Source organism: Anguilla anguilla, chromosome 17, assembly GCF_013347855.1.
Source record: "Anguilla anguilla isolate fAngAng1 chromosome 17, fAngAng1.pri, whole genome shotgun sequence".
Lineage (NCBI taxonomy): Eukaryota > Metazoa > Chordata > Actinopteri > Anguilliformes > Anguillidae > Anguilla > Anguilla anguilla.
In genome coordinates, this window is record NC_049217.1 from 25158216 (window position 1) to 25180190 (window position 21975).

At 37.7% G+C, this 21975-nt stretch overlaps 1 protein-coding gene and 1 long non-coding RNA gene across 2 annotated transcripts in view; both read left to right on the top strand.

Moving 5' to 3' along the window:
• Positions 1 to 21975, top strand: part of LOC118217155 — a 152494-nt gene that overhangs the window by 66971 nt on the left and 63548 nt on the right. The window lies entirely within an intron of this gene.
• On the top strand, positions 13268 to 20897 carry LOC118216868. Its single transcript, XR_004763080.1, has 3 exons — positions 13268 to 13941; positions 14352 to 14408; positions 20874 to 20897. It is a non-coding gene; the product is annotated as an uncharacterized LOC118216868 (long non-coding RNA).

Below are 21975 nucleotides of genomic sequence, written 5' to 3' on the forward strand. Positions count from 1 at the left end.
GCAGGAAACTCCATCCTGGGCAGAGAGGAGTTTGAATCTGGAGTAAGAACTGCACAGTGTGTGAAGAGACAGGGTGAAGTAGCTGGGAGACAGGTCACTGTGGTCGACACCCCAGGCTGGTGGAGATTTAAATCTGTGACACAAACTGCAGAGCTGGATGAACAGGAGATTGTGCGCAGTGTGTCTCTGTGTCCCCCGGGACCCTGCGCTCTCTTCCTGGTCATTAATTTGAGCACAGCATTCAGAGAGGAACACAGGAGATCAGCGGTGGAACACCTGGAGCTTCTCAGTAAGAGAGTCTGGAGACACACTATAGTGCTGTTCACCAGGGGAGACAGGCTGGGAGACACAACCATTGAGCAGCGCATTGAGACTGATGGGAGGGCCCTCCAAGAGCTCATAGAGAAATGTGGGAACAGGTATCATGTTCTCAACAATAAGAACAGGGCTGATGGGACTCAGGTCACAGAGCTGCTGGAGAAGATAGAGGAGATGGTAGCCAGGAACAGGGCTGTTCCATTCACCATAGAGGAGAGAGACAGAGATGGCAAGTATGAAAGAAAGAAAGTGGTTCAAGAGGAGAGCTTTGAGGAGGAATGGAGCAGAAGGGAGGAGGAGCTTATAGAGAGAATGTCAAAGATTGTGGTTGACTCAAAGAAAGAGGGATCCACACTGCCATTCAAGAGGAGAAGCAGCTTGGATATGCTTCCACCTTCTTGTAAGTTTTATCTGAAAGAAATGACTTCTCAGTGTATAAAAATATCATGTTTCTTGCATGTATTAAGCACCAAATTGAAGTAATTATTTCTAACTTTCAAAATTTAGGCCTGCCGCGGAAAGAGTTGATATCAAAATTAAGCCAACTTATAATAAATAATATTGGCTATCTTTGCTCTCACAAATTAAATAAGCTTTGTTCCAAAGCAATGTTACCTAAATTATTTCAAGTAACTTGGTCCTCTGTTCTTTGTACATGTGAGTAACTTGGCATTTTTTTTTTTGTTGAAAACATGTTTTTCTTCTGATGTAATTTCTTTTTGAACTGTGTTTGTTATGAGTAAGTGATAATAGTAATGCATATAAATTTAGGCTATGAGAGAAACGTGCTTACTCATAAATACAAGCAAAATCACATACATTCTATCTGAAAGAAGCACATAGGCATGGATTCAGTCATTTTTCCTTTATCATGAATGACAAATAAATGAACGTGTTTGTCATTTTTAAATGGAAATGTTTTTAATGGGCTATTGTGTACACAACAGACCTACTAATTATTTGTAGGTCAGTAGAGGATCTATAGGGCTACATTAATTTAGAAATGTTTCATTTGCAGATTAGCTACAGTAGCTTAGTTTACAGTAGAAATGGTGCAGCAGTCAACCTGACCGTTCTCCCTGTAAAAAAAACCCATTCAGCCTACCTGTTGTGAAGCAATTATTATCTTGCGGCAGTTTCCATACGACCAGTAACGTTACCTACTGGGCCGAATCACCACACAGATTTTGGTGATTAATTTCCGTGCTGCCTGTACTAACGTTATACACTCGCTCTGTTATTCATTAGCAAACTAGTTAAACTCGGTCAAAATACTGAAAGTGTCTATAGTGTGGGTGTATTTTACCCAGAAGGATTCAAACTGGAAACACCTCACAGCTACACCAATGAGGGTTTGTAGCTGGAGCGGAAGGCACCGCGTGTTTTCCTTTGGCTGGTGTGAGTCAAAAATGGAGATGTTGGTTATTTTTCCTCTGTTCGTAAGAACAGGGCACAATTACACTTAAGAATGCACTGGTTCCGTCGCCGCGGGTCAGATATGAATGCGCTGCTTCATATCCCGCTTAAGACTGGCCTGAAACGGACCAGTAGCATTCTGGTTACTCTCCGTTCGCAAACGGGGCTATGCTGTCATCAGAGATATATCTGATCCATCGCCGGACCGTCAATATTCCAATGGGAGCATCAGAATACTCACAAATGAGCGGAACAACACATCAAATATATCCATGACCACAGCAAGTAAGCGTAACAGTTACTAGGTTTTACTCTCGTAATAATCTGACTCCAAATGAAATTACAATTTAAAATTTGGTTTTAACTATACGTGGAACTTGGAGTGGTTACACTCGACTCTTGTGCCATCATTCCTCCATATATGCTCCCGGGATTAGGACTATTGTTAAATCTCAGTTCGGTGAAGCCTACAGAGGGTAGGAGGCTGACCACCGTAATACATGCCTTCCTTTGTGCATAGATAGTTATGAGCCCAGGACAGTGTGCATCTATCGGGCTCCTTAAGACGAATTTGACAAGAACCGGCATATAACGCCCATGGGTCCTCTTAAGCTAAAACTCCAGAACCAATACAACACCAATCCTGTTAGCGGGCAGATCGTGGTCGCCTATCTAACTTGAGGACCTCACTAAAGACTTTCGCTGTACTAGACCCCTGATCACTAGGTCCTAGTCATAATTGTCCCCCTGAGTATTTAATCGGAATTTCGGCTGAAAAAAAGATAAAATGGATTAGAGTCATGAAGACCACACAGTTAAAAATAAGAAGAATTTATTTAACAGGCAGGTAGGTCATTAGCTTCAAATTCTCAGTCAATTTAAAATACGGAAGGTTTTTAAAACATAAATACAAAGTAAAAACTTCTTACCCAGCCTGTTTAGCTACACACAAAATCACAGATCCTGCGCAGTGTGGGAAGTTGATTGCGATCTTCCCTGTTCAGCTACGCACAGAACACAGAGTATGTGCCGTGTGGGAGGTCGATTACGATCTTCCTGTTCAGCTACACACAGAACACAGACTATGTGCAGTGTGGGAAGTCAATTGCGATCTTCCCAGATTGCTTCTTCTCCCTTTCTTTTTAAGCCAAATCCCACGTTTGATCCAGGCGGCATTGCCATAAATTAACCTGGACGAATGATAAAATCTGGAATTTAGGGCCCCCCCCCCCCGTTTGGGGGCTGTTGTAAAAACAATTAGTGGGGAAATTGGGAAAAGGAGATGATTACCAGAGAAGACATTCCATTGGAATAGTTCCTGAGTTTCTGAAAAGATGTTTTATAAAATTCTATTTGGTATGAAACATATTTCATTCAATTTCTCGAATTTCCCTGAATACATCCATACCAAACATGTCAGGGGGATGTAATATTGTGGTGCAGTTGTCATGAAAATACCCTTTTGTTGAACCATTTTACATGCAATCCATGTTATTACTACATAATGCATAATACAGTAATATAATGAAAACATGTGCATGGTTTGTAAGGTTTTACAGGGTTTTTGAATATGACAAACAGATGGTTTAGAGTCCAGATCCAGAAAAGAAATAAAAAGTGTAATGGCAGAGGGGGCCCACATAAGGGCACTGTGATACTGTCAGGAGCAGTTGCCCCACCATTTTGCCAGAGGCATGATGATCTTTTCACCCTTAATGGCCCCAAAACACACACACCTACAACCATAGACAAAGAGACTAGTTCCCCTTATCTTAAGCCGCGTTTCCACCGCAGGAACTATACCCCGGAACTAGGAACCTTTTGAGAAACTCAGTGCGTTTCCACCACAGGAACTAGGGTCTAAATTTAGTTCTGGGGGCTTTGTTTTACCCCCCAAAACGTTCCTGCTCGGGGGGTAGTACTTTCCGAAAGTACAGGAACCTTTTGGGTGGAGCTTGCAGCGCTGAACATTTCTGATTGGTCGAGTACTCGTAGCATTTGTGTTGTATTTATTTTCCGCCATTACCCGCCATGTTTGAAAATATGCAGCGGCAAACCAATTTATTTTCATAATAACTTCAAATCAAACTTGTATGTTATGCGGCGCAGTAGCCTACTTTTGGTTATAACCTGTCAACGTCTTGGAATTATAACGTGTGCTCTTCTGTTCTTTTCTTGCTTTAGTATTCGTTTTATAAAATGCTAAGCATTCGTGCTGGGACAGCATATTACGTAGGCTACCAAAACATTCAAACGGATTAATTCGGTTGCTGAATATTTTCTTCCGGATTTTCTTTGTTAGCCCGTTGTAATTGACTCAAAACGTTTGATACAGTTATGTGAGGTATGCTTCGCTGCTCGGCTAGCAGTAACTTCGAAGGAAAGCAAACGGTGGCTGTACCACTAGCCTACTAATTTACATTTTCACGCAAGTCCGAGTTTTCGTTCTATTCTTGTCATTTTGCGATTAGCCTATATGGAATTGACAACGAGAAAGTAATAGTAAAAGTAACAGCAAATTGTTTACAACGTGTGCATGTTTTCTGCTGTTAATGAATGTGTTTGAGAGGATATATGAAAATCAATAAATACAAAAGTAACCATATATAGTCATTGTTGGTAACCCGTTGTATATAAGTGGAATAAACCCCTCCGGGCTGTCCCGGTTATTAGAAAATAATGTAGGCTACTTCGGTGGTAGTATGGGGTTACAGAAGAAATCATATGACAGATGGACCGACGACAACGTCAGTTGGCTAATTTGCCTAATCTTCGCGGTACTTTAGACCCCGGTGGAAATGCAGACAACCATTGGCTGAAGGAACCTTTTAGTTCCTGGTAAAGTAGTTCCTGGGACTGAAAGTTCCGGGTAATTTTGGTGGAAACGCGGCTTTAGTCTTGTCCAGATGGCAACATTCCAGAGAGCCAACGGCTTGCTCACACAACCATAAACAACCAGTCCAGTTCCCCTTATCTCAGTCTTGTCCAGAGGGCAACAGTCCAGAGAGCCAAATGGCCTGCTCATCCAATTATTTGTTTGCAAGCTAGCCTATGTAATGAGTTAGAGATTTTCCCAAGTCCGCGCCTCTCACTTGTCCAAAGGTCCTATAGGCAAATGCGCTTCCAGTCAGCTACTAGTGAACTAGCCACAGCCAAAGTTTTTTTTTTATTTAAAAGATGTGCAGTTCTGTTTTTGTCCATTTTCCATGCGTATCCAATGTTTTTATTGGCTGATGTAGCTAAATGTCCAATGGGGAGAGGTATTCTTTGTGGGCCTGGAGCATTTGTGATGATGTAATTGGCAGGAAAAAGAAGAAGCAGTAGAAGGAAAAAACACAAAATACCCTTAGTTTGTGGCTTTATTGTGTGGATGTGTGAAGTTGTTTGTAAATAGTGTCTGTTCACATAAGGTCAGAAGGTGACCCCTAAAACCCTTACCTCCAACATATATGAACACCAGACTAAAATATTACTTTAAAAACAAAGGATGTAATAACCATCTGGACAAACATATGAACATTAAAGAGATTTGTAATTTGGATCAATTTAACATATGATTGCAAATTAAGTAGAAATGAAATATCAGTCCATGCTGCACCAGAGAAGTGAATGTTTCACATAATGAGCTTAAATAACCTTTTTATCATAAATCATTATGTGAATCAAAAAGATCTCAAAAATATTTATGATGCTACATTTGCAGAAAATAACCTAAATAAAACAGAATACAACATGTGAATCTGAGTTTAACAGAGCTTGTTGGTGGTGTTGTGTTACAGTGAGCGGAGGGACTCCAGCCCCCTCTGAAGCAGGCAGCTCTGTGTGGGATCAATCTGCTCATGAGGTTTCCTGCAAGAAGGTGTCATGGTGGCTGAGTAAACCAGAGAGTTCAGCAACGTCTGGATACGGAACACGGAGTTCTGTAGTGAGTGAAGCAGAGGAGCCTGACAGGGTGACCCTGGAAGAGGACAGTGTAGGTGACACGCCACACTAAACACTGCTCTACACTGCCCCATGTGGTAGCTTGTATAATTGATTTAATCATACATTGTTTTACAAAATGTACTGCAAATCAGGGCTGCCCAACCTTGTTTCAGGAGATGTACAGTACGTACCATAGGTTTTCACTCCAACCCTAACAAAGCACATGAAAACCTAAAGGGCAGTAGATCTCCACAAACAAGCTTGGGCAGCCCTGATGTTAATCAACAGATTGTAAATCTGTCAGCCCCCTCGCATTTTAACATACATTTGTTTTTTTGCGGAAAAGAAAATGGAAATAAAACAGAAGAGCTTTGAGGAGGAATGGAGCAGAAGAGCGGAGGAGCTGATAGAGAGGATGTTGAAGGCTGTGGTTGACTCAGAGACAAAGGGATCCACACTGCCATTCAGGAAGTGGAGAAACAGCTTTTAATTACTTCTTCCTTCTTGTGAGTTTTATTCATCATCTTTCTTTCAACAGAATTTCTCAGCACCTACAGTTTAGCTTCAAGTCCATTAACAATCACCACCGTATACATTATACAAAAAGTAAACAATGATTAATTTATATTGTACTTTCCAAGTAACTATCTTTGTCTACATTGTAAAACCTTTTATATCTTCTCAAATGCTTAAAAATGCAATCTACATGTTAATAGTTAACTTATTCAGGATGTTTTGTATACATTGCCCACATATATGAACACCACAGTAAAGTACTGCTTTTAAAACAAATGATTTAATAACCATCTGGAAAAACATATGAACATCAAACAGTTTGCTGATTTGGATCAATGTAAACTATGCTTGCATATTAAGCATGAATGAAAAACATATTCATTCTTCACAGAAGACAATGATTGACATAATAATCTTAAATCATGTTATGATTTTAAATCATTATGCAGCAGGTGCTGAAAATAACAAAAATGAATGTAATATACAGAATGTAATGCAGATGTATCTTAGTGTAACAGAGCTTGTTGGTGGTGTTGTGTTACAGTGAGTGGAGGGACTCCAGCCCCCTCTGAAGCAGGCAGCTCTGTGTGGGATTATCAATCTGCTCAGAAACTTTACAGTTAGAAAGTGTCATGGTGGCTGAAAAGGACTAAACCAGAGAGTTCAGCATCATCTGGACACGGAACACGGAGTTATGTAGTGAGTGAAGCAGAGAAGCCTGACAGGGTGACCCTGGAAGAGGACAGTGTCACGCCACACTAAACACTGCTCTACACTGCCCCATGTGGTAGATTGTGTAACTACTTCATCTGCTGTTTTTTCCAAAACCATACATTTGCTTTTCAATGTTTTTGATTGAAAAAATTCCAAGTCTTTCATACTTATGATTTCAGCGATTTGTGTCTGTGATCAGTTGAAACTGAAATGCCTGTAAAAATATGAAATATTCTGTGATTCATTCAATGCAATCAAAGCCATGCTGATGGCTATGGGCATGTCAATATACAATTGAAAACTAGATTGAATTTGAAAGATGTGTAATTTCATAGTATACATGGCATAGACAAGATCAAATTTATGTAACATTTCTGTGTATCTATGTGTCTGGCAGTGGGGTGCGGGTTTGAACCATGGCTATGCCCATGTCATCAGCTGACCGACAGTGAGTCTGCTGATGGACACAGTTGATCTTGTTGAGTTACTCTGGTTACTGCAGCATTAGTTCTCCCCAATGGCTCAGTTTTCACACACAGGCTACAGGATGAGAGACACGCCTCTCTGCTCTCACCTGGGGGAAACCATGGTGTTCACAGGAACACAAACCATATCATGAAATTCCTTGATACCTTACTGAACTTTAAAGTGAGTGAATTAATCTACTGAAATATGCACAGGACTAATGTGACAGGATCTTTCATCATACATTTGCAATTTAATAACTGACGGATTTTTCGGGAAAACATACCAAGCTTAAAACCTATCTCTGTCCATTTTATCTTGATTTGTACTGATTTCTTGATAAACTACACTTTTTGATTTATTTGCTTTAAATAAAACTTTTCCTTGTAGTGTCAATTTTAGGACAGGTGTGGTGTAGAATATTTGTAACGTACAGGTAACGTTCCCGGTGTCTTTAGCAGCATATAGCTCTGCTGCATATCTCTGAAGCTGGTAAGTATCCAGCCATCCAAAACAACCTACCTTACACACACAACCAAATAATTAATGCATTGCATACATATCAAATAGATACAGTTACTCTTTGAATAAAGAAAAGACAAGGTTGTTGCAGTGTAATACAAAAATATATATTTTTAAGTTAGTTACTCGTACAAGTCGTTATTCAATTTCCCAGAGATATCTGTTCTGTTTTGCATTTCAAGGCGTAAAATTAATGGTATTGGTTTCAAACTGAATTAATCTGCTGTTCAATACATGTGGAAATGAAACATGGAATGTCAAAAAAAATCATTAAAATATTGTGATCACAGGTCACTTGCTATGCTAACGCTGTCATTATGGTACTGGCTGCATGCCTCACATGAGGTGGTGTCAATAGCCTTTTCAAGCCACAAACTGGAAATCTTGAATCTCCTGACCATTAGGATAGGGATAATCCTGAAATCAATGGTTCCTTACCAAGACACCCACAGTCCATCCTTTCACTTGTGTGTCTTTTTCTTCCATCAAAAAAGCACTTGACACAGAAAGGATTTTAATGGTTCGCTTTAAATACATATAAAAAGAGGTGTTCTGTAAAATGACTTGCAGTTCTCACGCACTCACTCTCAGTCTCAGACATGCACATACACACATGCATACACACCTACTATTACGACTACTCCAGTTACTATTACTACAACACAAACTAAACATTCCCCCCAAATTCAATCCATGCGCACCTACATATGTGCTGCAGTATGCAGGGCTCCAGCTCTCTTCATTAGTTTCACTTTGTCTTCATTTCCCTGTTTTGTTCTCACTCTACCCACCAAACCTTTTTTTACTGAAAACTTTTTGTTGTGCAGGTTCAGTTTAGTAAAATTAGAGGCCAAGTGAGTGAGGATGAGGATGGCATATGGACATGGACAGGAATAATATAAGATGTTTCAATAGATAGTGTTAAATAGTTACAGTACTTGCCATGGTGAAGCCCTTTCTGTTCTACAGGAAGCAGTGCAGTTTGAAGAAAGTACAAGACTAGGTGGCCTTTCCTCTGTTCGTTCACAGCCCTCGCCCACGCCCATCAACGCTCGCTTAGCCAATAGGAAAACTGCGACATTGCATTTACCAATGGGAAATTATTTACCACCTTTGCAATCATTTGGTGCTACGGAGATTTTCCCAACAGACGTTTCTCTCAGTTTCAAAGGTGTCGACAATAAGCATCGCTAAACACACCCATGTTCTGTAGCCTAGGCTACTACGAACTTTCACTTTTGCTCGATCTGGAACACGGTTATATGGAAACGACTCCAATTTGTGAGTGGGAACAATCAGGAGTTGTGTCAGTCAGGTAAAATTGTATTTCTTTTTCTTTTTACCATGCTCTCAGATATACATAATCATATTCATAAATTGTATACATAAATATTCTTTCCTGGCCTACAGCTCTCAATGTTTTCACTCAATGCTCTGCCGACATTATGCGTCATGTCTGAAACAAATAAGAAAGTAAAACTCTATCGCTCGCCATAATGTATAGACTGGGTATAAAAGTTATATTTTAGCATGATCTTTTCACGTAACATGAATGATGGAATTATTTCGTATTAACTGTTTGTCAAGTTGTAATGTATTGGGTACATATATATATATATATATATATATATATATCATGCAATGATGTGATCATTTCATGATCCCATATTAGTTTGAAATACATTATACTATTTTGTTAATTTCTTTTTCTTTTTTTGCAGTTGCTGCAGTGCGCTTCTGTAGGCTACGGACTTTCGAAAGTGTGGTTGTTGAATTTGGTGAGTCTGCATTAAAATTTTATTAACAAACTGAATACTTTATGCAGTTTAGTCTGTGAGAATCCACATTTGTTATTAGACATATGGCACCATTTTGTGATTTAACTGACTATTATGCACTTAGAAAAATATAGTAGGCCTATATGTTTTATTACATTGAACGTAGTTTTACGAAATGGCTGTCAAACTTGGACTTATTGTCTTGCTTATTTGGGTGTGGAGAAAAGGTGTAAAGCTAAGACATTGAACATTGAACTTGAAGGGACAATTCAGTTTAGTTTTCGAGTCTATTTCTAAACACAAAATCCCTTAACGTATCTAAATATGTAAAATATCTTAACTTTGCACAAAAAACGTTCAATAGAGTGTTACAGTTTATAGTCCTAAGTAGAGCCCGACCAATGCCGATCCCGATTTTGGAGAGTTCTAGCCCACCGATTAAAGATGTTTTGACCGATATTTTGTCAAAAAGTGCAACATTTTCAAATCAATTTGAAAAACTTATATTTTATTAAAAGTTTCTATATTTAAGAACATTTAACTTATAAGCAAACAAATAAAAATAAAAATAAACACACAAAGAACTTTTTAGATACAAAAGTAAAAGATATTAAATTATATATATATATATATATATATATACATATATATATATATTAACACCATCTTTAAGTGTGTGAAATCAAAATAACCTTGCTTTTACTCCTTTCTTTTCCAGCCATCTATAAAAAATTAATTTAAAAAAATCCGTTTTCCAGTTTCAAACATGTATTTTTATGAATATTATTATTATTATTGTTGTTGTTGTTGTTATTAATTTGTTATTATTTCTTAGTATCTATTCTCAGTACATTAATTATATTTTCTTATTTTATTCCTACTACATGATCTCAAAGAGTAAAGCCGGGCACCCACCGCACGCGTATCGACCGCGAGCGCACTACGCGCGTAGTTGAAGTACTGTTATTACAACGGCAGCGGGCGACGTCGTCTCCACCAGATGCGAACGCGTCGCGAACCGGCTGCCAAGCTCGCGCGACACAAGCGAACTGAAGCGTAGTTTTTCGCTTCTGCTCTATTTTTTCGGATTGTCACGCGTCACGATGGCCTGTTTATACACAGAAATATGCTATAAAATGGTAGTTATACATTCTCTGATTTATATTTCATCCTTATATTACTGGGGGTGTGTCCCTAGTTCCCTCTTGCAGTAGTGGAGAACAAGATAAAACCAGATAAACACCAGATATTTTATAAGCAGCTAAAAAAATACAAGCCTTTTCGTTTTTCTATTGTCCTGGCAGGAAAAAAAAAAAAAAAAAATCTGGAACCTGGGAGAAAGGCAAACTTAGTTTCGCTATCTTATTTTGCGGAGGGGGCGGGGTAAATTTAAAAATACACCACAGAAAGACGTAGCCTATTGAATGATGTAGAAGTGAATGCACCGAGCAGCGGTTTGTTAGCTCGAGTGTTGGAAGGTAGTTTTTAACCAACCATTGCTCAGCCTATTTGACTTTTCCGATGTCTTCGTTCGCCGTGCTTTCAAAAAAGGCTTGTTAATAAAATCAGATAATCCACAGTGCTTTAAAAAATCAGATTTAGTGGTCTTGCCGATGAAAATGCACCTATTTTATAAATGAAGTTGTAAGCAAGCCTTTATTGCACTTGTACTTCAAAGCTTCCGGTGTTCATGACGTTGTGGTGTTCATATCCCTTCAAGTTTAAACTGTTATGCTATCTTTTTGACGATTAACTGATTTTACTAAATATGATCATATAAATGTTTTGACGTGAATAACAAGACGACACGGGAATTCCCAATGGTTGAATATGGATTATTTATTATTATTATTATTATTATTATTATTACTATTATGATCATTACATATTCTTCATAAAGTTGGCACGCTTGTTAACCAAGCAAATAAATTAATGCAGTTTGAGATTAATTATTATGTAGGCTACGTTGCGATTTAAGCTTACGGTAATTCTTTAAAGTGTTTACTTTCTCACGTATTTACATGTGTTAAAAAAATATTACCATATTAACAGACTGAAAAAGGTCTCTCACCAAGTATTCACTTACCCATAATCAACAGTCGTGAACAAACGTGAAATACACGATGTAATCCTACTGCAGACTGCGAGAGCTACTAGGAATATAGAGCTTTAAGCAAGCCTTTGCGCGACACAAACGGAACCAGTGGAGACACGCTACGCGCCGCGCCGTGCTGCTTCGCCGTGCTGCCCCCCCCCCCCCCCCCAACACCCCACACACACATCCTGTACTGTGCCTTAATCCTTCAGCCCTCACCGTGTCTCCCCCACGGGTTCTACCCACCGCTTTGGCAACCACTGGTGTAGCCAACACCTGGCCTGGTGAAAACATGGCTTCACAAAGCCAAAGTTAGTCTTGTTCAATCGCACCACATTTATTGAACGGTCCAATGTAAGATTATGGAGGCCTGAGTCAGAGGTGTTATTGATTTGTCCCTGATGTTTTCGGAGGTGCTCATGAATTCTGTGGAGGTGCAGTGCCCCCACCTGGGGGAAACCACGGTGTTCACAGGAACACAAACCCTATCATGAATTTCCTCGATACCTTACTGAACTTTAAAGTGAGTGAATTAATCTACATATGAAATATGCACGAGACTAATGTGTCTTCTTTCGTCGTACATTTGCAATTTAATACCTCTTTGACAGATTTTTCAGGAAAATATACCGAGCTTAAAACCTATTGTACTCTGTCCATTTTATCTTGATTTGTACTGATTTGTTGATAAACTAAACTTTTTGATTTATTTGCTTTAAATAAAACTTTTATTTGTAGCGTCTGTCGATTTTTGGACAGGTGTGGTGTAGAATATTTGTAACGTACAGGTAACGTTCCCGTTGTCTTAAGCAGCATATTGCTCTGCTGCATATCTCTGAAACTGGTCAGTATCCAGCCATCCAAAACAACCTACCTTACACACACAACCAAATAATTAATGCATTGCATACATATCAAATAGATTCAGTTACTATTTGAATAAAGAAAAGACAAGGTTGTCTCAGTGTAATACAAAAATATATATTTTTAAATTAGTTACTCATACAAGATGTTATTCAATTTTCCAGAGATATCTGTTCTATTTTGCATTTCAAGGCATAAAATTAATTGTATAGGTTTCAGACTGAATTAATCTGCTGTTCAATACATGTGGAAATGAAACATGAATGTCAAAAAAAATCATTAAAATATTGTGACCACAGGTCACTTGCTATGCTAACGCTGTCATTATAGTACTGGCTGCATGCCTCACATGAGGTGGTGTTAATAGCCTTTTCAAGCCACAAACTTGAAATCTTGAATCTCCTGACTATCCCATTAGGATAGGGATAATCCTGAAATCAATGGTTCCTTACCAAAACACCCACAGTCCATCCTTTCACTTGTGTGTCTTTTTCTTCCATCAAAAAAGCACTTGACACAGAAAGGATTTTAATGGTTCGCTTTAAATACATATAAAAAGAGGTGTTCTGTAAAATGACTTGCAGGTCTCACGCACTCACTCTCAGTCTCAGACATGCACATACACACATGCATACACACCTACTATTATGACTACTCCAGTTACTATTACTACAACACAAACTAAACATTCCCCCCAAATTCAATCCATGCGCACCTACATATGTGCTGCAGTATGCAGGGCTCCAGCTCTCTTCATTAGTTTCACTTTGTCTTCATTTCCCTGTTTTGTTCTCACTCTACCCACCAAACCTTTTTTTACTGAAAACTTTTTGTTGTGCAGGTTCAGTTTAGTAAAATTAGAGGCCAAGTGAGTGAGGATGAGGATGGCATATGGACATGGACAGGAATAATATAAGATGTTTCAATAGATAGTGTTAAATAGTTACAGTACTTGCCATGGTGAAGCCCTTTCTGTTCTACAGGAAGCAGTGCAGTTTGAAGAAAGTACAAGACTAGGTGGCCTTTCCTCTGTTCGTTCACAGCCCTCGCCCACGCCCATCAACGCTCGCTTAGCCAATAGGAAAACTGCGACATTGCATTTACCAATGGGAAATTATTTACCACCTTTGCAATCATTTGGTGCTACGGAGATTTTCCCAACAGACGTTTCTCTCAGTTTCAAAGGTGTCGACAATAAGCATCGCTAAACACACCCATGTTCTGTAGCCTAGGCTACTACGAACTTTCACTTTTGCTCGATCTGGAACACGGTTATATGGAAACGACTCCAATTTGTGAGTGGGAACAATCAGGAGTTGTGTCAGTCAGGTAAAATTGTATTTCTTTTTCTTTTTACCATGCTCTCAGATATACATAATCATATTCATAAATTGTATACATAAATAGTCTTTCCTGGCCTACAGCTCTCAATGTTTTCACTCAATGCTCTGCCGACATTATGCGTCATGTCTGAAACAAATAAGAAAGTAAAACTCTATCGCTCGCCATAATGTATAGACTGGGTATAAAAGTTATATTTTAGCATGATCTTTTCACGTAACATGAATGATGGAATTATTTCGTATTAACTGTTTGTCAAGTTGTAATGTATTGGGTACATATATATATATATATATATATATATATATATATCATGCAATGATGTGATCATTTCATGATCCCATATTAGTTTGAAATACATTATACTATTTTGTTAATTTCTTTTTCTTTTTTTGCAGTTGCTGCAGTGCGCTTCTGTAGGCTACGGACTTTCGAAAGTGTGGTTGTTGAATTTGGTGAGTCTGCATTAAAATTTTATTAACAAACTGAATACTTTATGCAGTTTAGTCTGTGAGAATCCACATTTGTTATTAGACATATGGCACCATTTTGTGATTTAACTGACTATTATGCACTTAGAAAAATATAGTAGGCCTATATGTTTTATTACATTGAACGTAGTTTTACGAAATGGCTGTCAAACTTGGACTTATTGTCTTGCTTATTTGGGTGTGGAGAAAAGGTGTAAAGCTAAGACATTGAACATTGAACTTGAAGGGACAATTCAGTTTAGTTTTCGAGTCTATTTCTAAACACGAAATCCCTTAACGTATCTAAATATGTAAAATATCTTAACTTTGCACAAAAAACGTTCAATAGAGTGTTACAGTTTATAGTCCTAAGTAGAGCCCGACCAATGCCGATCCCGATTTTGGAGAGTTCTAGCCCACCGATTAAAGATGTTTTGACCGATATTTTGTCAAAAAGTGCAACATTTTCAAATCAATTTGAAAAACTTATATTTTATTAAAAGTTTCTATATTTAAGAACATTTAACTTATAAGCAAACAAATAAAAATAAAAATAAACACACAAAGAACTTTTTAGATACAAAAGTAAAAGATATTAAATTATATATATATATATATATATATATATATATATATTAACACCATCTTTAAGTGTGTGAAATCAAAATAACCTTGCTTTTACTCCTTTCTTTTCCAGCCATCTATAAAAAATTAATTTAAAAAAATCAGTTTTCCAGTTTCAAACATGTATTTTTATGAATATTATTATTATTGTTGTTGTTGTTGTTATTAATTTGTTATTATTTTTACATTACATTACATTATAGGCATTTAGCTGACGCTCTTATCCAGAGCGACTTACAACAGTGTAACCAAACTCAGGATCAAGTCCACTTAAGTCCATTGAACAACATGTAGATAAAAAGCCTTTACTATGATGCTATTTCTATTTCTTAGTATCTATTCTCAGTACATTAATTATATTTTCTTATTTTATTCCTACTACATGATTTCAAAGAGTAAAGCCGGGCACCCACCGCACGCGTATCGACCGCGAGCGCACTACGCGCGTAGTTGAAGTATTGTTATTACAACGGCAGCGGGCGACGTCGTCTCCACCAGATGCGAACGCGTCGCGAACCGGCTGCCAAGCTCGCGCGACACAAGCGAACTGAAGCGTAGTTTTTCGCTTCTGTTCTATTTTTTCGGATTGTCGCGCGTCACGATGGCCTGTTTATACACAGAAATATGCTATAAAATGCTAGTTATACATTCTCTGATTTATATTTCATCCTTATATTACTGGGGGTGTGTCCCGAGTTCCATCTTGCAGTAGTGGAGAACAAGATAAAACCAGATAAACACCAGATATTTTATAAGCAGCTAAAAAAATACAAGCCTTTTCGTTTTTCTATTGTCCTGGCAGGAAAAAAAAAAAAAAAATCTGGAACCTGGGAGAAAGGCAAACTTAGTTTCGCTATCTTATTTTGCGAAGGGGGCGGGGTAAATTTAAAAATACACCACAGAAAGACGTAGCCTATTGAATGATGTAGAAGTGAATGCACCGAGCAGCAGTTTGTTAGCTCGAGTGTTGGAAGGTAGTTTTTAACCAACCATTGCTCAGCCTATTTGACTTTTCCCGATGTCTTCGTTCGCCGTGCTTTCAAAAAGGGCTTGTTAATAAAATCAGATAATCCACAGTGCTTTAAAAAATCAGATTTAGTGGTCTTGCCGATGAAAATGCACCTATTTTATAAATGAAGTTGTAAGCAAGCCTTTATTGCACTTCAAAGCTTCTGGTGTTCATGACGTTGTGGTGTTCATATCCCTTCAAGTTTAAACTGTTATGCTATCTTTTTGACGATTAACTGATTTTACTAAATATGATCATATAAATGTTTTGACGTGAATAACAAGACGACACAGGAATTCCCAATGGTTGATTATGGATTATTTATTATTATTATTATTATTATTATTATTATTATTATTACTATTATGATCATTACATATTCTTCATAAAGTTAGCACGCTTGTTAACCAAGCAAATAAATTAATGCAGTTTGAGATTAATTATTATGTAGGCTACGTTGCGATTTAAGTTTACAGTAATTCTTTAAAGTGTTTACTTTCTCACATATTTACATGTGTTAAAAAAATATTACCATATTAACAGACTGAAAAAGGTCTCTCACCAAGTATTCACTTACCCATAATCAACAGTCGTGAACAAACGTGAAATACACAATGTAATCCTACTGCAGACTGCGAGAGCTACTAGGAATATAGAGCTTTAAGCAAGCCTTTGCGCCACACAAACGGAACCAGTGGAGACACGCTACGCGCCGCGCCGTGCTGCTTCGCCGTGCTGCCCCCCCCCCCCCCCCCCCCCACACACACATCCTGTACTGTGCCTTAATCCTTCAGCCATCACCGTGTCTCCCCCACGGGTTCTACCCACCGCTTTGGCAACCACTGGTGTAGCCAACACCTGGCCTGGTGAAAACATGGCTTCACAAAGCCAAAGTCAGTTTTGTTCAATCGCACCACATTTATTGAATGGTTCAACGTAAGATTATGGAGGCCTGAGTCAGAGGTGTTATTGATTTGTCTCTGATGTTTTCGGAGGTGCTCATGAATTCTGTGGAGGTGCAGTGCCCCCACCTGGGGGAAACCATGGTGTTCACAGGGACACAAACCCTATCATGAATTTCCTTGATACCTTAGTGAACTTTAAAGTGAGTGAATTAATCTACATATGAAATATGCACAAGACTAATGTGACAGGATATTTCGTCGTACATTTGCAATTTAATAACTCTTCGACAGATTTTTCAGGGAAATATACCAAGCTTAAAACCTATTGTACTCTGTCCATTTTATCTTGATTTGTACTGATTTGTTGATAAACTACACTTTTTGATTCATTTGCTTTAAATAAAACTTTTACTTGTAGTGTCTGTCGATTGTTTTGAACAGGTTTGGTGTAGAATATCTATAACATACAGGTAACGTTCTCGGTGTCTTTAGCAGCATATTGCTCTGCAGCATATCTCTGAAGCTGGTCAGTATCCAGCCATCCAAAACAATCTACCTTACACACACAACCAAATAATAAATGCATTGCATGCATTTTCCCACTGAGTTACTCTTTGAATTTTTTAATTAGTTACTCATACAAATAGCACAAACTGTCATCATTAAATATTCCAGTGATATCTGTTCTATTTTGCATTTCAAGGCATAAAATTGATTATATGTTTCAGACTGAATTAATCTGCTGTTCAATACATGTGGAAATGAAACGTGAAATGTCAAAAAAATCCATTAAAATATTGTGATTACAGTTCACTTGCTATGCTAACGCTGTCATTATGGCACTGGCTGCATGCCTCACATGAGGTGGTGTTAATAGCCTTTTCAAGCCACAAACTGGAAATCTTGAATCTCCTGACCATTAGGATAGGGATAATCCTGAAATCAATGGTTCCTTACCAAGACACCCACAGTCCATCCTTTCACTTGCGTGTCTTTTTCTTCCATCAAAAAAGCACTTGACACAGAAAGGATTTTAATGGTTTGCTTTAAATACATATAAAAAGAGGTGTTCTGTAAAATGACTTGCAGGTCTCACGCACTCACTCTCAGTCTCAGACATGCACATACACACATGCATACACACCTACTATTACGACTACTCCAGTTACTATTACTACAACACAAACTAAACATTCCCCCCAAATTCAATCCATGCGCACCTGCATATGTGCTGCAGTATGCAGGGCTCCAGCTCTCTTCATTAGTTTCACTTTGTCTTCATTTCCCTGTTTTGTTCTCACTCTACCCACCAAACTTTTCTTTACTGAAAAATTTTTGTTGTGCAGGTTCAGTTTAGTTAAATCAGAGGCCAAGTGAGTGAGGATGAGGATGGCATGTGGACGAGGACAGGAATAATATAAGACGTTACAATAGATTGTGTTAATAAAGAGTTACAGTACTTGCCATGGTGAAGCCCTTTCTGTTCTACAGGAAGCGCTGCAGTTTGAAGAAAGTGCAAGACTCCGTGGCCTTTCCTCTCTTCGTTCACACCCCTCTCCCCCACCCATCAAAGCTCGCTTAGCCAATAGGAAAACTGCGACACTGCATTTACCAATGAGAAATTATTTACCACCTTTGCAATCATTTGGTGCTACGGAGATTTTCCCAACAGACGTTTCTCTCAGTTTCAAAGGTGTCGACATTAGCAATAAGCATCGCTTAGCTCACGCATGTTCTGTAGGCCTACTACAAAGTTTCACTTTTGCTCGATCTGGAACACAGGGTTATACGAAAACGACTCCACTTTGTGAGTGGGAACAATCAGGAGTTGTGTCAGTCAGGTAAAATTGTCTTTATTTTTCTTATCACCATGCTCTCAGATATACAGAATCACATAAATTGTATACATAAATATTCTTGCTTGGCCTACAGCTCTCATTGTTTTCACTCAATGCTCTGCCAACATTACTTCGTCATGTCTGAAACAAATAAGAAAGTAAAACTCTATCACTTGTGCCATAATGTATAGACTGGGTATAAAAGTTACCTCATTTTAGACGACGCTGAAGTTGCCGGTCCACTTTAAATCGGTTGCGTTATATGACTGGATGGTTTCGCGGTCTTCCTTACGTGTTTGAAAAGGCTATAATTTGCTTCTAAATGTGAGATACCGATTTATTTTGTTACGATCACTTCACATGTATTTTAAGACTGTAATATGGAAGGATCAGATACCGCATTTTGTTTTCTCCTCAAAGTCTAATCGTCTCAACATTTCGTGTGTATGAGAGAACAGGAAATAATGTACATTTGAAATGGTGTTGATGAAATATCGCTGCACCATATGCAATAAAACTCCAAACTGTCTATATAAACAAATAAAGTAACCCAATCCTATTGAACAATGGACATATTAGATGGCCATTTCTCCTCAAAATTTAAAGGTCTCAAAATTTGACATTTAAATATAACAGAAGGGGTCCTGAAGTAGTATTGACCTGATTTGGGTGAAATATTCCTGAAGGGTTTTCAAATAATCCCACCCCAACTATGTAATCCAATGCAGGCTAAGTGACAAAAAGCAACAATTTGGATTGGAATATCTCCTGAAATTTAAAAGGTCTCAAACTTCTGACACTTGTTCCTAGCAGAAGGAGTCCTGGTCTACATCCTACCCCATTTCTGTGAAATTTTACTGTAGCATTTCTTAATAATCCCACTTCAAATGTACCATGTAATCCAATAGACGGCAATTGAAAAATATGAAAGTTTGTTTAAGTATTTCTCCCCAACTGTGAAAGTTCAGAAAAGTCTGACACTTGTTCCTGGCAGAAGGGGTCCTGGTCTACATCCTACCCCATTACTGTGAAATTTTACTGTAGCATTTTTTTTAATAATCCCACTTCAAACTTTCCATGTAATCCAATAGAGGCCAATTGAAAAATATGAAAGTTTGGATAAGAATTCCTCTCCAAATGTAAAAGTTCAGAAAATTTTGACACTTGTTCCTGGCAGACGGGGGAGAAATTTCAATCCAAAATTTCACTCGTTTATATTAGTCTGCATTAGTTTACATTGAATGTTTGATGTAGGATTATTAAAAAATGGTACAGTACAATTTCACAGAAATGGGGTACGGTGTAGACCAGGACCCCTTCTGCCAGGAACAAGTGTCAGAATTTTCTGAACTTTTACATTTGGGGAGAAATTCTTATCCAAACTTTCATATTTTTCAATTGGCGTCTATTGGATTACATAGAAAATTTGAAGTGGGATTATTAAAAAATACTACAGTAAAATTTCACAGAAATGGGGTAGGATGTAGACCAGAACCCCTTCTGCCAGGAACAAGTGTCAGAATTTTCTGAACTTTTACATTTGGAGAGGAATTCTAACTTTCATATTTATCTAATATGTCAATTTTTCAATAGGATTTTATTATTGTATTTGTTTATATAGACAGTTTCGAGTTTTATTTGCATATGGTGCAGTGATATTTCATCAACACCATTTCAAATGTACATTATTTCCTGTTCTCTCATACACACGCAATGTTGAGACAATTAGATTTTGAGGAGAGAAAAAAAAAGCGTGACACTTGGGTATCTGATATTTCAATATTACAGAAAGCATCGTCTTAAACGACATGTGAAGTGAACGTAACTAAATTTTAAAAAAATAATAAAAAAAATAATTTACAATCACCACCTTTATTCAATTTCTCTCTTGAGCCGTATCTCACTTTTAGAATGATGGAATTATTTCGTCTTAACAAAATGTTTGTCAAGTTATAATGTATTGGGTATAAAGATAATTTATCATGTAATAATGTGATAATTTCACGATCCCATATTAGTGTGAAATGATCACATTATACTATTTTGTTAATTTCTATTTTAATTGTTTTTGCAGTTGCTGCAATGCGCTTCTGTAGGCTATGTACTTTCAGAGGTGTGGTTGTTGAATTTGGTAAAAGACTGTCTTAAAATTTTGTTAACAAACGAATACTTTTTGCAGTTTTATCTGTGAGAATACAAATTTGTTATAAGACATACGGCACTCGTTTGTGATTTAATTGACTATTGTGCACTTAAAAAAATATAGTTGGCCTATATGTTTTATTACATTAAATGCTGGCTTTAAAAGTTTTGCAAAATGGCTCTCCATCTTGTTTGACTTATTTGGGTGGGGAAAAAAGGTGTAAAGATAAGACATTGAACATTGAACTTAAAGGGACGGTTCAGTTTAGTTTTCAAGTCTATTTCTAACCACAAAACCCCTTGATGTCTCTAATGCCCATGGAAAAGCTGGCCAGTCAGAAGGTTATCTAAATATGTAAAATATCTTAACTTTGCACAAAAAATGTTCAATAGAGTCCTAAAACCCGAAAGTAAGTTCCCTTTTTTGAGCCAAACTAATTGTAGTTTCAACATAGCAACTTGTTAGCAACTTACTTTTTTAAAGCACATAATGGCTTCTAAATGCACGGTATTAATGGGTGTAATTTATCTCGTAGAACAAAACGTAAAACTCTCTTCGAAATACGTTAACCACAGACCTTACTTTCGACAGGAAACGAAATGCCTATGGTAAAAAATAAATTGGAAATTTGTTGAGGGAACCCATGGGGGAAGTAACTGCAGAGTTGGCCTACAAAAAGACGTAATAATTGTAACACTATTGAAAACATGCACTAAAACCAGTGACCAGAGGAAGTGAGCTATTCCTGCAAAAACTGAATCAAAAAGGGAGATAAGCCTGATTTTATAATGTGGTTCTCGATTTGTGCATGAAAATATTACAGCACAAAATCAACAGAAGACAGGTAAACATACTAAATAAAAACTCACAATGACTTTTATAAAAATGCAGTGAAAATAATTCTATTAAACAGACGAAAATGGACCAAGACAGAGGGACTGACATGGCAGCTGGTGATGTGACCTCTCATCATGGTGGGTTTATTCTTTCTGTGTAGAAAATGATTTTTTATTTTTTTATTTTTGTGTTTTTA